The following is a 15993-nucleotide window of genomic DNA, read 5'->3' as shown; positions in this document are numbered from 1 at the left end:
TCTCACCTTAAAACCACCAGCAGACCTGTACCTGCATCCATATTCTCTGCCTCTTCTTGCCTCAGTGGATAGAACACCTGTGCTCTTCTGTGGGGTCAACCCCTCCACCTATGCTGTGGGTCCCGACTTCTCTCACATACTTAAAGACATACTCTAGCAGTTGTTCCCTCTCCATCCAGGATCACCAGTTTTTACCCCCTCTGTTGGGTCGTTTCCATCCAGGTACAATCATACTGTCATATGGCCCATCTTTAGAGAACCTTTCCTGACCCACCTCTACCTCCAGCTCCTACCTCTTCTCAACTTTGCTTTACAACAGAGCTCTTCAAAGGGGTGTCTCTGCTACCTGTCTCCAGTTCTCCTCCTTCCATTCTTTCCAAGATCCAGTCCCATCAAGGTGTTGCACCCTGAACTGATATTGTCAAGGTCACCATGACCTCCATGTTGCCAAATCCAGTGGTCAGTTTTTGGTCCTCATCCTTCCATCTTCCAACAGCATCTGACACATACCTGCCCTTCCTTCTTACAAGTACTTGGCTTTCAAGACCATGCTTTCTTTTGCTCCTCCTATTTCACTGGGGACTCCTCAGACTTCTTTGCTAGTTCTCCATCATTTCCTTGATCCCTGAACATCGGAGTGCCTTGAGACTTAGTCCTTGGGTCTCTTCTCTTCCCTACTGATAACTTCTGTTAGGTGATCTCATCCTGCCTCCCTGCTTTAAATACCTACCACCTGTGTGCAGATGGTTTGTAAATCAGGCTCCTCCCATGATCTGCAGACACTGTTGGAGATCCGGTGGCCTTTTTGGTATCTCCACTTGGTCTCCTAGGAATTCTCAAACAATGTGTACAAACAAACTTCTTGTTCTTCCTTCACAGCCCTGCACCTCTCTTCTCATCATCATTTTCCCCATCTCAGCAAATGACACTCCATTCTTCTAGGTTTTCAGGCTCCGTGCCTGGGACTCCTACCCTGTTCCTTGCCACACTTCCCCACCTCCCACCAGCAACCTGAATCCACTCCATCAGCAAGTTTTGTCAGCGCTGCCTTCAAAACATATCCCTTGCCTGACCACTTCTCACCAATCCTCCTACCACCTTAAAAGCCCCCATCGCCTCTCACCTGGGATCTTGCAGCATCTGCCTAACTGATCTTGCTTTGTTCTTGTTCCTGGCAATGTATTTCTCCACAGTGTGCTCACAGCAGTCTTTTTAAAATATTAAGTCAGATCCTTTCCTTTCTCTCCAGTTTTCATCTCACTCACAGTAAAATCCATAATCTTCTCCGTAACCTGCAGGTCCCTTTATGATCTGGGCTCTCCATACCATTCTCCCTGCCCCTCCCACCCACCCATTGCTCACATAGTTCCTCCAGCAACACCAGCCTCCTTGCTGGGTTTCATAAGCTTGCTCCCTTTGGGGCTCCCCACCTGGCTCTTCTTTAGCCTGAGATGTGCTCCCTCCAAATATCCACATAACCCGCTCCTCACTTCCTCATTCTTTCCTAATGTCCACTGCAAAGAGAGCGTCCCTGACCATCCCGTGTAAAATAACAAACCTACCATCTGCCCTCCTGACGCACTCCAGTACATGACCTGCCTTATTTTTCAAGCATTTGTTTTCGCCTGATATGTATTAGGAAATTCAAGGTTTTGTATATTTTGTTCCACGTTGCCCCCTTAGCACCTAGAGTAGTGCTGGCATGTATAGTAGGTACTTAATTAATGTTTGTTGAATTAAATAAGGCAGAAAGATTCCTGAAGGCTCGGGTAGAGTGGCTAAACAGGCAAAAATATCTCTTTGGCCTAAAAGTGAAAGTGTGCCTTGTTCTGAGGAAGCTTTCAGAAGTTCCAGCAGGAGACATTTCACATTCAGTGACATCAGCTCAAGGCCCCGTGGCTCACACTAAGGAACCTGGAAGAAAATGATCTATGGAAATTCTTTTATCTTTTCCCCCAACCCCTGAAAAAAAATTGCTGTGAGAGAGATTTTTTAAAAGTACATGTAGTGTTCAAATTAAGTTAGAGATAAAGACATTTGAAAATTTAAATGCAACGTATAAAAAGAGCTAAAGGATGGTGCTGAAGAAACACAATTCAAACCAGGTCTGCCAGACACTAGGTAACCTAAGGCTCTTAGCATCTGTCCTATAGCTCCAGAGTCTCTGGGTGCAAGTAGGAACGTGTATTAGTTTCCTAGGGCTGCCATAACAAAGCCCTACACACTGAGTGACTTAAAACAATAGAAATTTATTGTCTCATTGTTTTGGAAGCCAGAAGCCTAAAATCAAGGTGTTGCAGGGCCCTACTTCCTCTGAAGGCGCTAAAGAGGAAACTGTACTGTGCCTCTCTCTAGCCTCTGGCAGCCCCAGGCATTGCTCGGCTTCGAGCTACATCCCACCAGTCTCCGCCTGCATCCTCTCATGGTTCTCCTTATATGTCTTCACATCGCCTTGCCTCCGCCGTGCATGTCTGTGTCTAAATTTCTCCCTTTTATAAGGACAGCTGTGATATTAGATTATAATTTTATCTGAACTTGACTAAATTTTCATAGGCCCTATTTTCAAATAAGGAAATTCTTTTTGGTACTGGGGTTAGGACTCTAAAATATCTGTTTTTTTGCGGGGGTCATAATTCAACCCATAACGGTGTAAAGTAACATTAGAGACGGAGCAAATGCCTAGGAAGTGTGACCAGTGTGCACACAGTCAGAAAATAGTCAAGCGTTCTCAGTAAAAAATAGTTATTCTATGGTCGGAGTCCCTGATGGAAATGTCCTTTCTCCTGCCTTGTTCTGCCAGGGCAGGGGGTCCTTAGTACTCTCAGGCTTAGGGGAAAGTGGAGAAAGGGAGCTGAAGGCTGAAAGAAATGGACAAGCAGAAGGGGTGGTTTTGAATATTGGTCTGGCAATGTTCTGTCCATTAAGCCATCAAGGCTGGTTTCAGTGATCTTGCCAGGGTCCCTTAAAGGTCAATGCTTAATGGACCACAGTTTCTCCTTCCTGCTGACTTAGGCTATGTTAGATGAGTAATAGAACTTCAGAATTCCTTATAATACAGTTCTTATGGCACTTATTCTTAAAAATAACACTGTGGAGTTTGAAGATAAAAATAAATGAAATATATTCTATAATATAATAGACTATCCTAATATGTGATATACATATAATAAAAATAAAAGGAATAAACGTAGTTTCATCCTCCTGACCAGGACTCTGGATGTTCATTCGTTCTAACCCTGGGATTCTGTCCTGTGGAATGCCTGCTCTCATACACAGGCAGGATTTGGAGATCTTTCAGGCTTCCTTTTTTCCTCACAGAAAATTGGTAAAGGCAGAGCTCAGATTCCTGAACTCAGCTTACATAATGCATCTAAAACTGACTCTAGTATCAGTTCTCCCTCCTGCCCCCAGTGGCCAAGCACAATTCACTGAAGCAAGAAGGAGACCCTTGGGATTGCTTGAGAAGTGGGGATGGAGTAACACAAAGCACTCATCGGAACCAACTGTGATTTATGTTTCCAGAGAGAGTCAGATAGGAATGTGGACTGGACACATTGTATTTTTCTTGGAGCAGCATGTGATAAAAGAGATATTTTTGCAACTAGAGAAGAAGTGGGGAAAGTCAAGAGCCAGAGCTTGCAAAAGATGGGAGAGGAATATTTAGTTAGAAAAAGCTGTGATTGCCCTTTGTCTTCTGCCACTGTGGCATGTGAAGGAATTAAAAGTGTCTGCAGAAAACCATTCCTGTTCTAGAAAAATGGCAGAAGAGAGTGAAATCTTTGCATTCATTCAAAGTGCTATTGAGTACCTACTATGTGTCAGGCGCTGAACGGATGGGGTACCCACTTTTGTATTTTCTATAGTCTTCACAGCTATCGTCTCCATCCAAGCCATTGTCATGTCTTATGAGGAGGATGATGTAATAGGATTTTATCTTGAGAAGATCACCTTGACTACTGGTTATAGAAAAGATTTCAGTGGAGCGGGAATGACCTCAAGGAGACCAGATAGGTCCTCAGAGAGTTGCTCTGGAAAGAATTACAGGCAGAATTTAGAGAATGAACCAGTAGAGCTCAGCGATGGATTTGATGGGAGAGATGTGAAGAGAGAGGCATCCAGGATGGTTTTGAGCTTCTTGCATGACCACTCGGGTTAATGAAGGCACCATTGAAGGAGACGGTAAATCTGGGAGAAAAAGGAATGACAATAAAGAGTTCCATTTTGTAAATGTTAAGTTTGAAGGGCCTGTGAGAACCCAGCAGAGGTGTCAAGGAGGCTAGCTCCAGAATCTGGAGCTTTAGAGAACTTTGGGCAGCAAATATATAGTCAGCCATTTTTAGTATGTATAAAGCCAGGGAAGGATAAAATTGCCTAAAGATAGGGTATGAAGGTGTTGTCTGAGGGTTAACTCATGGAGCAGGACAATAATAAGTACTGAATATGCTAAATATGGCATCTAAAGTCTGAAAATGCTGCAACTCAAGGGTTGGCTGCTGGTTTCGTTTCACTTAGCTGTGTATGTTCCCTGCAAAAAGAGCCTGTTTGGAATTTGGGACTTTAGACATTCACATCTCGCTGCCTGGGTTTCTGAGTCTGGTGGAGATGTGCCTTGAGGCTGAGGAGAACACTTGATTTCTCTAGAGACTTTATGGAGTCCTGTGGGGTAAGAGCACTAGTAGTCATCATGAGAGCTAAGTTTGTTGAGTACATGTGTGTCATGCATAGGCTTGGTACAGTCCACATGCTTGCTGTCTTATTAAATGCTTCTACTGTGCCAATCTTGAAGATGGGTACTCTTATTATACCCATTTTATATTAGGAAAACAGAGGCTTGGATAGCATAAGTAACTTGTTCAGGGTCCAGCTAATCAGTGGTAGGACGGGTTTGGACTCAGGGTATGTCCGTCGACAGAGCCCAACCTCTTCACTGCCAAGCTATACCAATTCTCTACAAGTCAGCAGCCTAAGGAACATTTCCATCACATGACCCACCATTGTCTAGGTGGATATGAGACTCATTGCACATCCTCCATGAATTGTCCAAGCCTCCAGCTCAGCTCCTGCCACAGCTGTAGAGAAATGCTCAGGAAATCTGGTTTTAGTTCCCTCTAAAATAGGAATAGAAATACTAACACTAACAAATATCTTTGTGATGCTTATAGTTTATTAAAGACTTCCCCAGGCATTCTCAAGTCTCAATCTTTTTTGTGCCCTAAGGTCTACCATTAATTTATTTGCAGTTAATCTATGAAAAGAGGAGAAGGGTGAGGGAGGGAGGTGGAGGTGGAAAGGCGCAGGTCAGGGAGGGAATGTTTTTCCCACCTCTCGCTTTAACCGTCTCTCATTTCTAAGGCTTTCTTGCTGGTGGACCACCAAATTATCATCTTTCTTTAACTAATAAAGAATTTCAACTATGAGATTGATTATAGTTTTTTTTCCTCCTTTTTAAAGATTATTTTTAAGCGTAAAATATAACAAAATTTACCATCTTAACCACTTTTAAGTGTATAGTTCAGTGGTGGTAAGTGCTTTCATACTGCTGTGCAACCATCTCCACCTTCCATCCACAGAACTCTCATCTTCCCAAACTGAAACTCTGTATCCAGTAAACTTGAACTCTTCATCCTCCTCCAACAAGCTCCTGGAAAACAACATTCCACTTTCTGTGTCTGAATATGACTACTCTAGTTACCTCATGTCCATGGAATCATATAGTATTTATCTTGTTTACTGGCTTGTTTTATACAGCATAAATACTATATTTTTAAAAAACGAAATGCTGACTTATTTTACTCAGTTTAATGTTCTCAAGGTTCAATCATGTTGTAATATGTCAGATTTTTTTTATTTTTAAGGCTGAATAATATCACATTGTATGTAATACCACATTTTATTTATCTATTCATCTATCACTGGACACTTGGGCTGCTTCCACATTTTGGCTATTTTAAATAATGCTGCTAAGAACACGAGTGTTCAAATACTGCTTTGAGACCTGATTTTCAATTCTTTGGGGTCTATACCCAGAAGTGGAATTGCTAGATCATATGGTAATCCTATTTTTAATTTTTGAAAAACTGACATACTGTTTTCCACATCAGCTGTACCATTTTACATTCCCAAAAGCACATCACAAGGGTTCCACTTTCTCCAGATCCTAGCACTTGTTATTCTGGTTTTTTGATAGTGGGCTTTTTTGATAATGGCCATACTAATGGGTATGATGACATAGTTTTTGGTGGTATAGTGCTGAGAAAGAATAGCTGCCTTCCTAAAGAGTGTGACATAGTATCTCGTGGTTTTGATTTGCCTTTCCCTAATGATTAGTTATGCTGAGCATCTTTTCATTAGCTTGTTAGCCATTTGTATATCTTCTTCGGAAGGCATTCTCAAGATTTATTCAAGTCTTTTGCTCATTTTTTAATCCAATTGTTTGTTTTTGTTGTTGAGTTGTAGAGGTTATATGTTCCGGATATTAAACTCTTATCAGGTATATGATTTGTAAATATATCTGACATATAACTGCATCCTTTAGGTACACATGTTTTTAATATTGATGTAGTCTAACTTATTTTTTTCTTTTGTTGGCTGTGCTTTCATGTCATATCCAAGAAATCATTGCTATATCCAGTGTCTTAAAGCTTTTCTTTTATATTGTCTTCTAAGAGTTTCATAGTTTTAGCTTTTACATAATCCATTTTGAGTTAGTTTTTCTGTATGGTGTAAGGTAAGGGACCAGCTTCATTCTTTTGCATGTGGATATTCAGTTTTCCTAGCATCATTTGTTAAAAAAACTGATGTTTCCCCATTGAATGGTCTTGGCACCTTTGTTGAAAATCATTTTACTGTATACACATGGGTTTACTTCTGGTCTTTCTAGTCTGTTCCATTGGTCTTTATGTCTGTTTTTATGCCAGTACCACAGTGTTTTGATTACTGCGGTTTTGGAGTTAAGTTTTGAAATTAAGAAGTGTGAGTCCTTTGACTTTGTTATTTTCTTAAGATTGTTTTGGCTACTCAGGATCCCTGGAGATTGCATATGAATTTTAGGATGGATTTTTTTTTTTTTAAATTTCTGGAAGAAAAAAAACCCCACCATTGGTATTTTGATAGGGATTGCATTAAATCTGTAGATCACTTTGGGTAGTGCTGACATCTTAACAATATTAAGTCTTCCAATCCATGAATGCTGGATGTCTTTCCATTTATTTGTGTCTTTAATTTCTTTCGGCAATGTTTTGTAGTTTTCATTGTACAAGTCTTTTGATTTCTTGGTTAAGTTTATTCCTAAGTATTTTCTTTTTGATGCAATTATAAATGGAATTGTTTTCCTAATTTCCTTTTCATATTGTTCATTATAAATGTACAGAAATGCAACTGATTATTGTATGTTGATTTGTATCCTGCAACTTTGCCGAATTCTAAGTTTGTTGGTGGAGTCTGTACGGTTATCTCATATATAGGATCATATCATCAGTGAACAGAGATAATTTTCCTTTTCCTTTCCGACTTCAATACCTTTTATTTCTTTTCCTTAGCTAATTGCTCTGGCTAGGACTTATAGTACTGTGTTGAATACAAGTGATGAAAGTGGACATCCTTGTCTTGTTCCTGATCTTAAAGGACAGGAGGGAATGTTTTTTTATCCTCTTCTCTCCATCGTTAATGGCAGAGCATTTGGGGTTTTTTGTTTGTCTATTTTTTAAATGCAGAGGCCATGGCCTCTGTGGAAAAAGCAAGGTGAGGGGTGCTGGCAAGGGCAGGAAGCTGATGGGCCAGGGCCTGGGGCTGCATTAGGGGAACCACAGGGTAAGCCTGTGACTGAGACATCCCCTGGGGAGTGGGGCTTACACTAACCACTCATGGCCTGGTGCACATGACTCCTACTCTAAGCCCGAGGGACCCCCTCCTTGCCCTCACTCAACCCAGTTCCTTCTGCCTTTGTGGCTCACTGCTCATCTGTCGTGCTGGGGTCTTCGTCGCAGGTGCTGAAGAGGGGGGCAGGTGTCCCACATAGTGGAAGCCCAGGGTTGGGGCAGCCCCAGTCTCACCAAGGAGAAAGGTGTTTTAGAACCTTAGTCTGCATTCTTCACACATTTTCCCCTCAACACAAGGAGTTTAAAATTTCAGTTGCCATAAAATTGCACCACAGGGATTAAACAGGCTTTTATAAATTGTTGATTTGATCTGACCCCCAAGTAGCCTCGAGGTTCCAGGAAATGACCTTTTAAAACTAAACTCTAAAGTAAACTGGGGCCTTCTTTACTCACATTAGAAATATTTGCCAGTATTTTCCCTAACTTTATAGAAGTTTCCAGCTGAGAATCGACCTTGTTTTTAATAAGAAGGATTTCCTATTCACATGAAATCTTTTATTTCTCTGGTGCAGTTTTCATTCCACATGAATTCAAAAATACCGTGATAAAACAAACAAAAGTGCCTTGCTCAGGTGGAGTGAAGCTTTGCTTTGTGGCATCCTTGGGTTTTCACTTTGCTTCTTTTAAAGTCAAATTTCACTCTTTTAGAAACAAACGACAGAATTTAATGTTTGGAGACTTGGGACCCATGATTACAATCAACACATACTACAATCAAGCCTCACAGGGTGTGATTTTCATCTAAATCTAATGAAATTCTTAGGCAAATAATGCTACAGAAGCTTTATTTTCAATGGGGAAAAATTATGTCTCTTTTTGGGATCTACCTGAATATATTTTCATTTGTTTGGGAATGATAAATAGTCTCCTGATATAGAAGAGATAACTTAAGAAAGGCAAAGGGTATTGCCCCTAGGCATTTATAAATTTGTAAAATGTCTACGTGAATATGCTTCACTGCCAAGTATTATAAAAAAGGTGTGGCTTTCAGTGTTCAAACAAAACAGTGAATTAAAGTTGCATGAGCGTTTACACAGAGACTTTTAGATAACAGTAACTAAAAAGCATCCTACCACCTAATTTTACAGCAGGAGAAACTGAGCCCTAGAAAGATAAATTATGTACCCAAGTTCTTGTAACTCTCACACTTAACATTTTAGGGCTGTGTGCTAGCATTGTGTTTTGCAGGTCATTTATTTAGATGTTGCTGGGGTGAATAACAATTATGTTTGATTTTAATCTCAAATCATTGGTTTTTTTTTTCTTTTTTCTTTTTGGGGAGTAAACAGTCTTATCTACAAGGAAAGACATTTAGTATTTTTGTTTAGTTTTCTGAGATATTTGATTTTATACTTTTATAATTGAGTTATTTTTAGCCATTTGGATTTTGGGGGGTTTGTTGTCCCTAGTATGTTAGCTGTTCTAATTTAATTTTTCAAATTAAATAACTAAAGTTTAAGGAAAAAAAATCAGCATCTATGCTCTTTGCGCTCTTGATGTCACAGAGGATGATGTTATATGGAAAAAACATGGCCATAAACTATTACTCTGAGTAGAAAAGTGATCCAGAAGAGTTGGACTCTGAATGCGAAGATGTTTTAGAGAACTTAAACAATTAATTTTGCTCGTAGTTTTCTTTGTATGCCCAAGAGTGACATATGATTTATTTTTAAAAAGTCCAATTGAATTGAATAGAGCTTTTTTGATGGAAACGAAATAAAAATTCTGTGATTAAAAGAAAAATAGTTCCCACTGTGCCGTATTTCACGCAGTTTTGTGAACTAAGTGCCTTGATTCCCATTTTACAGATGGATGAACAAAGGCTCTGAGAAGTTAAGTGAACTTGTCCCAAGTCACAAAGTTAGGAAGTCGTGTCAGAGCCCAGATTTTAAACTAGGGGTGGCAGATCATAAAGCCCAGAGCAGACTTTTCATGACACATCCCAAACACAGGCCCGAAGCCACATCTCTGATTCTTAGCTCAGGGTAGACACTGGGGAGGGAGAACCTCTGTGCCTCTTGAGGACCAGGGACCGGCTGCCGGTGCTCGGGTCACACCAAGCAATGGAGTGTTTGCACTGGGGACATTTGGAGGAAAGGCATCTATTCAGAGAGCTGGGGAACTTCTGGGACCTCAGAGGACCCCTAGCTGTGCGAGGAAGTACTCTGAGGCCCAGACAAGCTGAAGGAGTTGCCTTGTTAGTGTCTGGGATTGTGTCCTACGCCTCCCAACTTTTCTGATTCCAGGGCTTCCCCTTTTCCTTTCCTCACAGCCAGAGACAAGCAGTGGAGAGTATGGATCTTGACACAGAATAGAGATTGACTTGGGGAACACTACAAAATCAGAAGGGAGAAACATACGTAAGAAAATTAAAAGTAACTTAAAAGAGGAAATAGGACTAAGTGGCTGACCCAGGGAGGGCGCTAATGAGGCTGTTTCAGAGGATCCATCCATCTTGGATCACTGCAAAGCCCAGAAAGGATGTGGAAGCTGGGGTTTGAATAACGAATGTGACTCCAAATTCCAGGACTCATGTTGCCTCCCAGATGAAAAACAGATTCGTCTTGGCCATGCTTGTCAAACTGTAGCCAGGCAGAGAGCTTCAGATAAGTGTCCCCAGATCCAAACATTAGAAATATGAGTATTTTTACATACTTGAACACTTAGAGATTTTCTAAAATAAGACTTTTGCTGGTGAGACAGTAAAGCCACACCACACTTCCAAAAGCATTGCAACTACTGCTTACGGAGTCTAAGTGAATGCGACTGATTTGGTTTTTACTGGTACCAGTGTATTTCGTGTCTCTTGGGAAGGAATACACCAAATCTTAGGTCTGCCCAGGCATAGCAAGGCCAGCCCAATTCCGGAAGTCTGAGTGCCCTAAAGAAGCAGTGTTATGGCTTCTGTAATAGGTGAGTCATATTCCTCCCTTCTAAAACCTCATTAATAGGTAATAGCTTTTATTTTTGATTATAAAGGTGATATCTACTTCTACACAATTTGAACAATTCAGAAAAATACAAAGACAATAATACAGGACATCAGAGCCATTGATTGAATTCTTGGGCCAGAGTGTAATGTGATTCAGAGCATGCATTGTTAATGAGGATGATATTTCCTGAGAAATTTTATCTAACATGCAGATAGCTTTGTAATTTTAAGGCTGTATATGCCTAGAATTCTGTTAAAAGGAAAGCGTTAAAATGGCATGGAAGCAGTCATGACCTTGGGCTATTTTGTGGAGACAGCTTTCCATAATAGTCATGAATTTATGGGTTTAAAATACAAGCACAGGAGGAGAGAGTATTTCATTCTCTGCTGAGATGTCACATGCCCTGCCATCCCCTGAATTCTGGGTGTTCTAAGTCTCTAAGCAGAGAAAACCCGGTGTGAATCAAGGGTATCACCATGAGACCACCATGACTCAGTGCAGTGTTCCGGGAGACAGATGGTGCTGAAACCGAAGGCTGGGTGGAGAGGCCTACGAGCATGTGTTCTAGGGCTGTGGTGCCTCTACTTACTAGCTGTGCATATCTAGGCAAATTAATTAACCTCTCTGAGCCTCAGTTTCTTCATACATTACAGGATAAGAACCACACTTGCCACAAAGGAGAGTATTAAGAGAGTTATGTGTGTGCAGTATTTACATTTGATTGGCATGTGATATGCACTTAACATTTGTTCTCATGTTTTTCATGTGCAGTAAGGACAATAATAGAGTTCCTGAAGGGGGAGGCAGGGCTGTTGTTCATTTTACTTCAGGACTCTGAGTAGCAGAGAAATAGAAGAGAGGCTGCAACCTGACCAGATGGTTGCATTTGTTAGGAGAAGCTAGCAAATGAACCCAAAATTTCAGGAGTTTAACACATAAAGGTATATGTCTAGCCAATGTTGGATGGCTCTTCTTCAACTGGTGACTCAGGGACCCAGGCTGTTTCCATCTTGTAGAATGTCATCTGGAACATACAAGGTCACTGCAGAAGGGGAGAGGGGGCTGGAGATGCATGGGATAGTTAAATGTCACCTCTGAGGGTGGCATATATCACTTTCCACCCATATTTAGCTGGATAGAACCCAGTCACATAGGCCCTCCCAAATGCATGCATGTCAGAAATAAAAGGTGCTTGTGGATGCTTGGTGAGCAGCTGTGGCTTCTGCCATAGGAGCTGCCATGTTGTAAGTAGTGATATTAAAATTGCTTATTATATTATTGCCAGGAGAGGGAAGCACTGATCATGACTTTAAATAGGTGACTTTATGGGGGCTGGGAAAACTTGTGTACTGGGTTTGGGGATCTGTTTAGGAAAGCAGCAATTTTGTATCATATTGGAAATCTTATATTTGCATACACTTCATTATGCTTTTATGAGAGGCAGATGACAACAGAGGAAGACGATGTGCTGTTTTGCTTTGTTCTTCCAGGAAAGGTATTTCTAGGTACGCCTTGGCCAATCTTCTTAAATCTGTGCTTGCCCTTATAATGCTACTTACAGTTAAGGATGCAAAGCCTAAAACATACACTGAAGGCTGTTGCTGATCCAGATCATCAAAAAAAGGTTACATGTCTCCTGATAGGCTGGTTACTAAGGTAGGGTGATTTAGATAGGGCAATTTAGAACAAATTTTAAATAAGCCCCTATAAAAATCTATTTAATTCCTTGAGGTTTTAATGACTAAGTAGTTAGCCATTTCTTATCTGGGCTCTGGGTGTGATTAGAACCCATAGGCCAACATCATACAAAGTAGATGTTTACAGAATTATTGATCAAATATTCAGTGAATCGATCACACTGTCTTTCTCACTAAAGTTCTTGAGGGAAGGGGGAAGATGGAGCCTGCCTGTTCTAACCCAGTGCCTGGCACAAAATATGTATTTAAAAATGTTGATTATTGAAAAATAGCAAAGTTTAAAAATAACGGTTTTGATTAACTGATGTCTCTAAGAATTAAAAAAAAAAAAAGATGATTCTCTCTATAAATGTTCACCTTTTCTCTTGCATCCTAAATGTTTCCCTTGCTCATAGTGATGCAGGACAGGGCAAATTTCCCCAGTGGGAAGGAGACTAAGCCCTGCATCAAGAGAAGAGGGTCCTTTGGCGGAGAGCGTAGGAAGAATTCAACACACACACCAAAGTTAGAGTGAAAAAAAAAGTTTATTAAAAAAAAGATAACACTCCACAGTGTGTGGTCTCCTCTCAGAGGCAGAGAGTGAGAAGGACAGTGAGAGGGACAGAGTAAAGGCACTGAGAAGGGACCCCGACTGTTCAGGGAATTCAGTTTATCATTTCCTGTGATGTGGACATACAGTGAGGAAGGGGGAGGGGAAAGAGTTTGTAGCTCTAAGAATATGTAGAGTGAAAGGCCTGCTGGAAGTTCCCAGCTTTTAATCCATAGGTTCCCCATGGTTTTAGCCATAAGAAATGACTGTTGGTGCCTGTTTCCCCTTCACAGGTGTGGGGAAGTGAGTAGTTAGCAATTCCAGGAGAAATCGTCCTTTGTTCTGACGGTGTCCTCCTGGCCTGGCTGCAGGGCTGATCATATTGCTTTATTAATATTTTAATTCTCTTGCCTCCTCCCTACATTAATAGTAGTCTTGAGCTTTGCGTGGCCTCTTCTAAAACATGCAAAGTCTGGGTGCTAAAATCAACCCAGGTTTATTTTCCTTGGCTTAATCATTAAGATATTCCCTATCTGGTGCACAGACGTGTTTATTTCACAGCCACTGAATGGGTATTTAGTAAGATCTACTGCACGTCTGGATGCTGGGATGGCAGCTCTTGTCTGTAATGGAGGGAGGTCTGGAGTGCAGCTAGCTTTGTGGCAAAGTGAGAGAATGGTGACATAAACCATTTCCACCTTTCCACACGTGACTGCTCTTTCAATACGCGAAGATGATGCAGGACAGGGCAAATTTCCCCGAGTTGGGGAAGACCAAGCCCTGCACTGAGAGAAGAGGGTCCTTTGGCGGAGAGTGTAGAAAAAATTCAACACACGCCAAAGTTTGGGTCAGAAGGAAAGTTTATTAAAGGGGAAAAGCGAAGACTAGAGAAAGCAAAGAAAAACCTAAGATAAAGTAAAAAAGGCCCGTTGGGGTGTGGTGTGTGTGTGTGTGAGAGAGAGAGAGAGAGCGCGCGCGCGCGCGGGAACGCGCACGCGTGCGAGCGAGTGCCAGTTTATTTATCATTCTTTAGTTCCTGTGAGTGACAATTTAAAGACTTTGTTTATCCATTTCCTTTGACATGGACATACAGTGAGGAAAGAGGAAGAGTATGTAGTGTGAGAAGGTAAGACTGTTTAGCGTGAAAGGATTGCTGGCAGTTCCCAGCGTTTAGTCCCTAGGTCCCCCATGGTTTTAGCCATAGGGAATGAATGATTTCATTTTGTGTAGAGCGCCACTTAAAGACTCCGTTTTTCATGTTTCCCCTTCACAGGTGTGGGAAATGGGTTGTTAGCAATCCCTCAGACATCTTCCTTTGTTCTGCAGATGGCCTTGTGGCCTGGCTGCAGGCCTGATCAGAATATTGCAGTCTCTGGATGTAGTTTGACTTAACACTTCAGTTCTCTTGCCTCCTTCCTACATTAACCTCACCCAGGAATTCACAGCACAGGCTGCCGGGTCAGTGTCGGTTTTCTAGAGCCTCTACGGTGGCAGTGGGAGGAATTTTGAAGAATTCAACTCCAGCTCATTTTAGTGGTCTTATTTCTCTATCACATCATAAAACAACAAATATTCCATTATATTAAAGTGTTAACTGGAAAAACCCTTCTTGTTTGAGAGTTTACATTAATGTGGTTTTCTCAAACTGAATTCCTCCTCAGTCATTCATTCCACAAATATTTACAGAGAAGTTACTGTGTACACAGGCCTTTGTCATGGAATGCAGAGGGTCCTCCTCACCACTGCTCCTTTTAAATTCTTGGCCATGGCCACACCAGTGGCCCTGGGAACGGAGAAAACTGCAGATTCGGACCGCATACTGCCAGGAGGACCTTTTCATGAGCCTTCCTGGACCCGTGGGTGTTTCATCCAAGACCTCTCTCATCTCCCTGTTCGGATTGGTTACCCATTTGGAGCGGTCTTCCTGGTGCAGGCTCTGGGACGCTAAAGGAGAAGCCCCAAGCTAGGGTGCTGTCTCAGTTTGGGTTCTTCCAGAAGCAGGCTCTGAACAAAGATCTAAGTGTAAGTAATTCATTTTGGGGAGTAGGGTCTGCGATCCCAGGAAACACCGGAGGGGAGTGGGGAGGTGAATCAGGGAAGGGATTCAAGTGTGTTAGCAATTAAATCAACCCTGTGGATGAGAGCTTAACCTTGCCTCAGTGTAAACGCTGATTGTCGTCCTGCCCCGGGGTGGGGTGGGGGTGGTGGGATGGTGGGGAGGGAGCCAGGTTTTCCTGTGCCAGTTCTCAGCAGTCCTGGATGAGGACCTGAGTGGGGGTGGGGATTAATTCCTAGCACTTCAGGCCTGTTGGGTTCCTGGGAGGCGCCTGCTTCCATGTCAGAGAAATGTTCAAAAGCTGGGTGTGTCTGAGCAGGGTGGGCACCTGGGGCCTCCTGGAGAGCTGTCTCCAACCCAGTGAATCACCTGAATTCAGACAGATGCTGTAATCCCAGGGCAACTTGAACAGATGCGCTTTTCCAATAAATTCTGTTACCTGTGATATCATTCCAGATGGCAGATGCTGTCAGGTGCCCTGCCCTTTGCTGATGGTCGGGGCAGGTTTGGTTGTTTTGGTGATGGCTGATGATATTTAAAAATTCAGTTTCAGGTATACTTTAGTTGTCAGTATTTTAAACAATTGGTTTTCTTTGTGAATGCATGTTAGTTATTACAAAGAGTTCCTTGTTTAAAGTTATATATACTGCTGCACGGAGACATTCCTGTATTGTGAAGAGTAAATAGGTTTGAGTAAAATGTTGCAGTAAATGGCGTTATTATTTAAACATAGAGTTATCAGTTGCAGTAGAATACTAGTGGCTGCTTAGATCCAAATCTTTTTGCATAACTTTCAACAAATAGAGCAAATTAAAACCATCATTAACAGATACCCACAATATTACTAGGAGACAATTCTGCAAACTTCAGGTTATTTGAAAAGGAGCAGGATAAACACCCA

General features: G+C 41.7%; 1 protein-coding gene across 9 annotated transcripts in view; it reads left to right on the top strand.

The window, feature by feature from the left end:
- The first annotated feature begins 14771 nt into the window (after positions 1–14771).
- RIN2 (Ras and Rab interactor 2) overlaps positions 14772–15993 on the top strand; it is a 168794-nt gene continuing 167572 nt past the window's right edge. For 5 of the 9 annotated variants that reach the window (XM_039874387.1, XM_039874379.1, XM_039874381.1 and 2 more), the window contains exon 1: positions 14774–15058. The gene's annotated coding sequence lies outside the window, so the exon portion shown is untranslated. Of the gene's footprint in view, positions 15059–15993 lie in introns of all 9 variants that reach the window. The other 4 variants (XM_039874376.1, XM_039874389.1, XM_039874384.1 and 1 more) reach the window with 3 other exon arrangements.

This window comes from Pteropus medius, unplaced genomic scaffold (genome assembly GCF_902729225.1).
Source record: "Pteropus medius unplaced genomic scaffold, Ma_sr-lr_union100, whole genome shotgun sequence".
Lineage (NCBI taxonomy): Eukaryota > Metazoa > Chordata > Mammalia > Chiroptera > Pteropodidae > Pteropus > Pteropus medius.
This window is presented reverse-complemented; position numbering and strand designations above follow the sequence as displayed.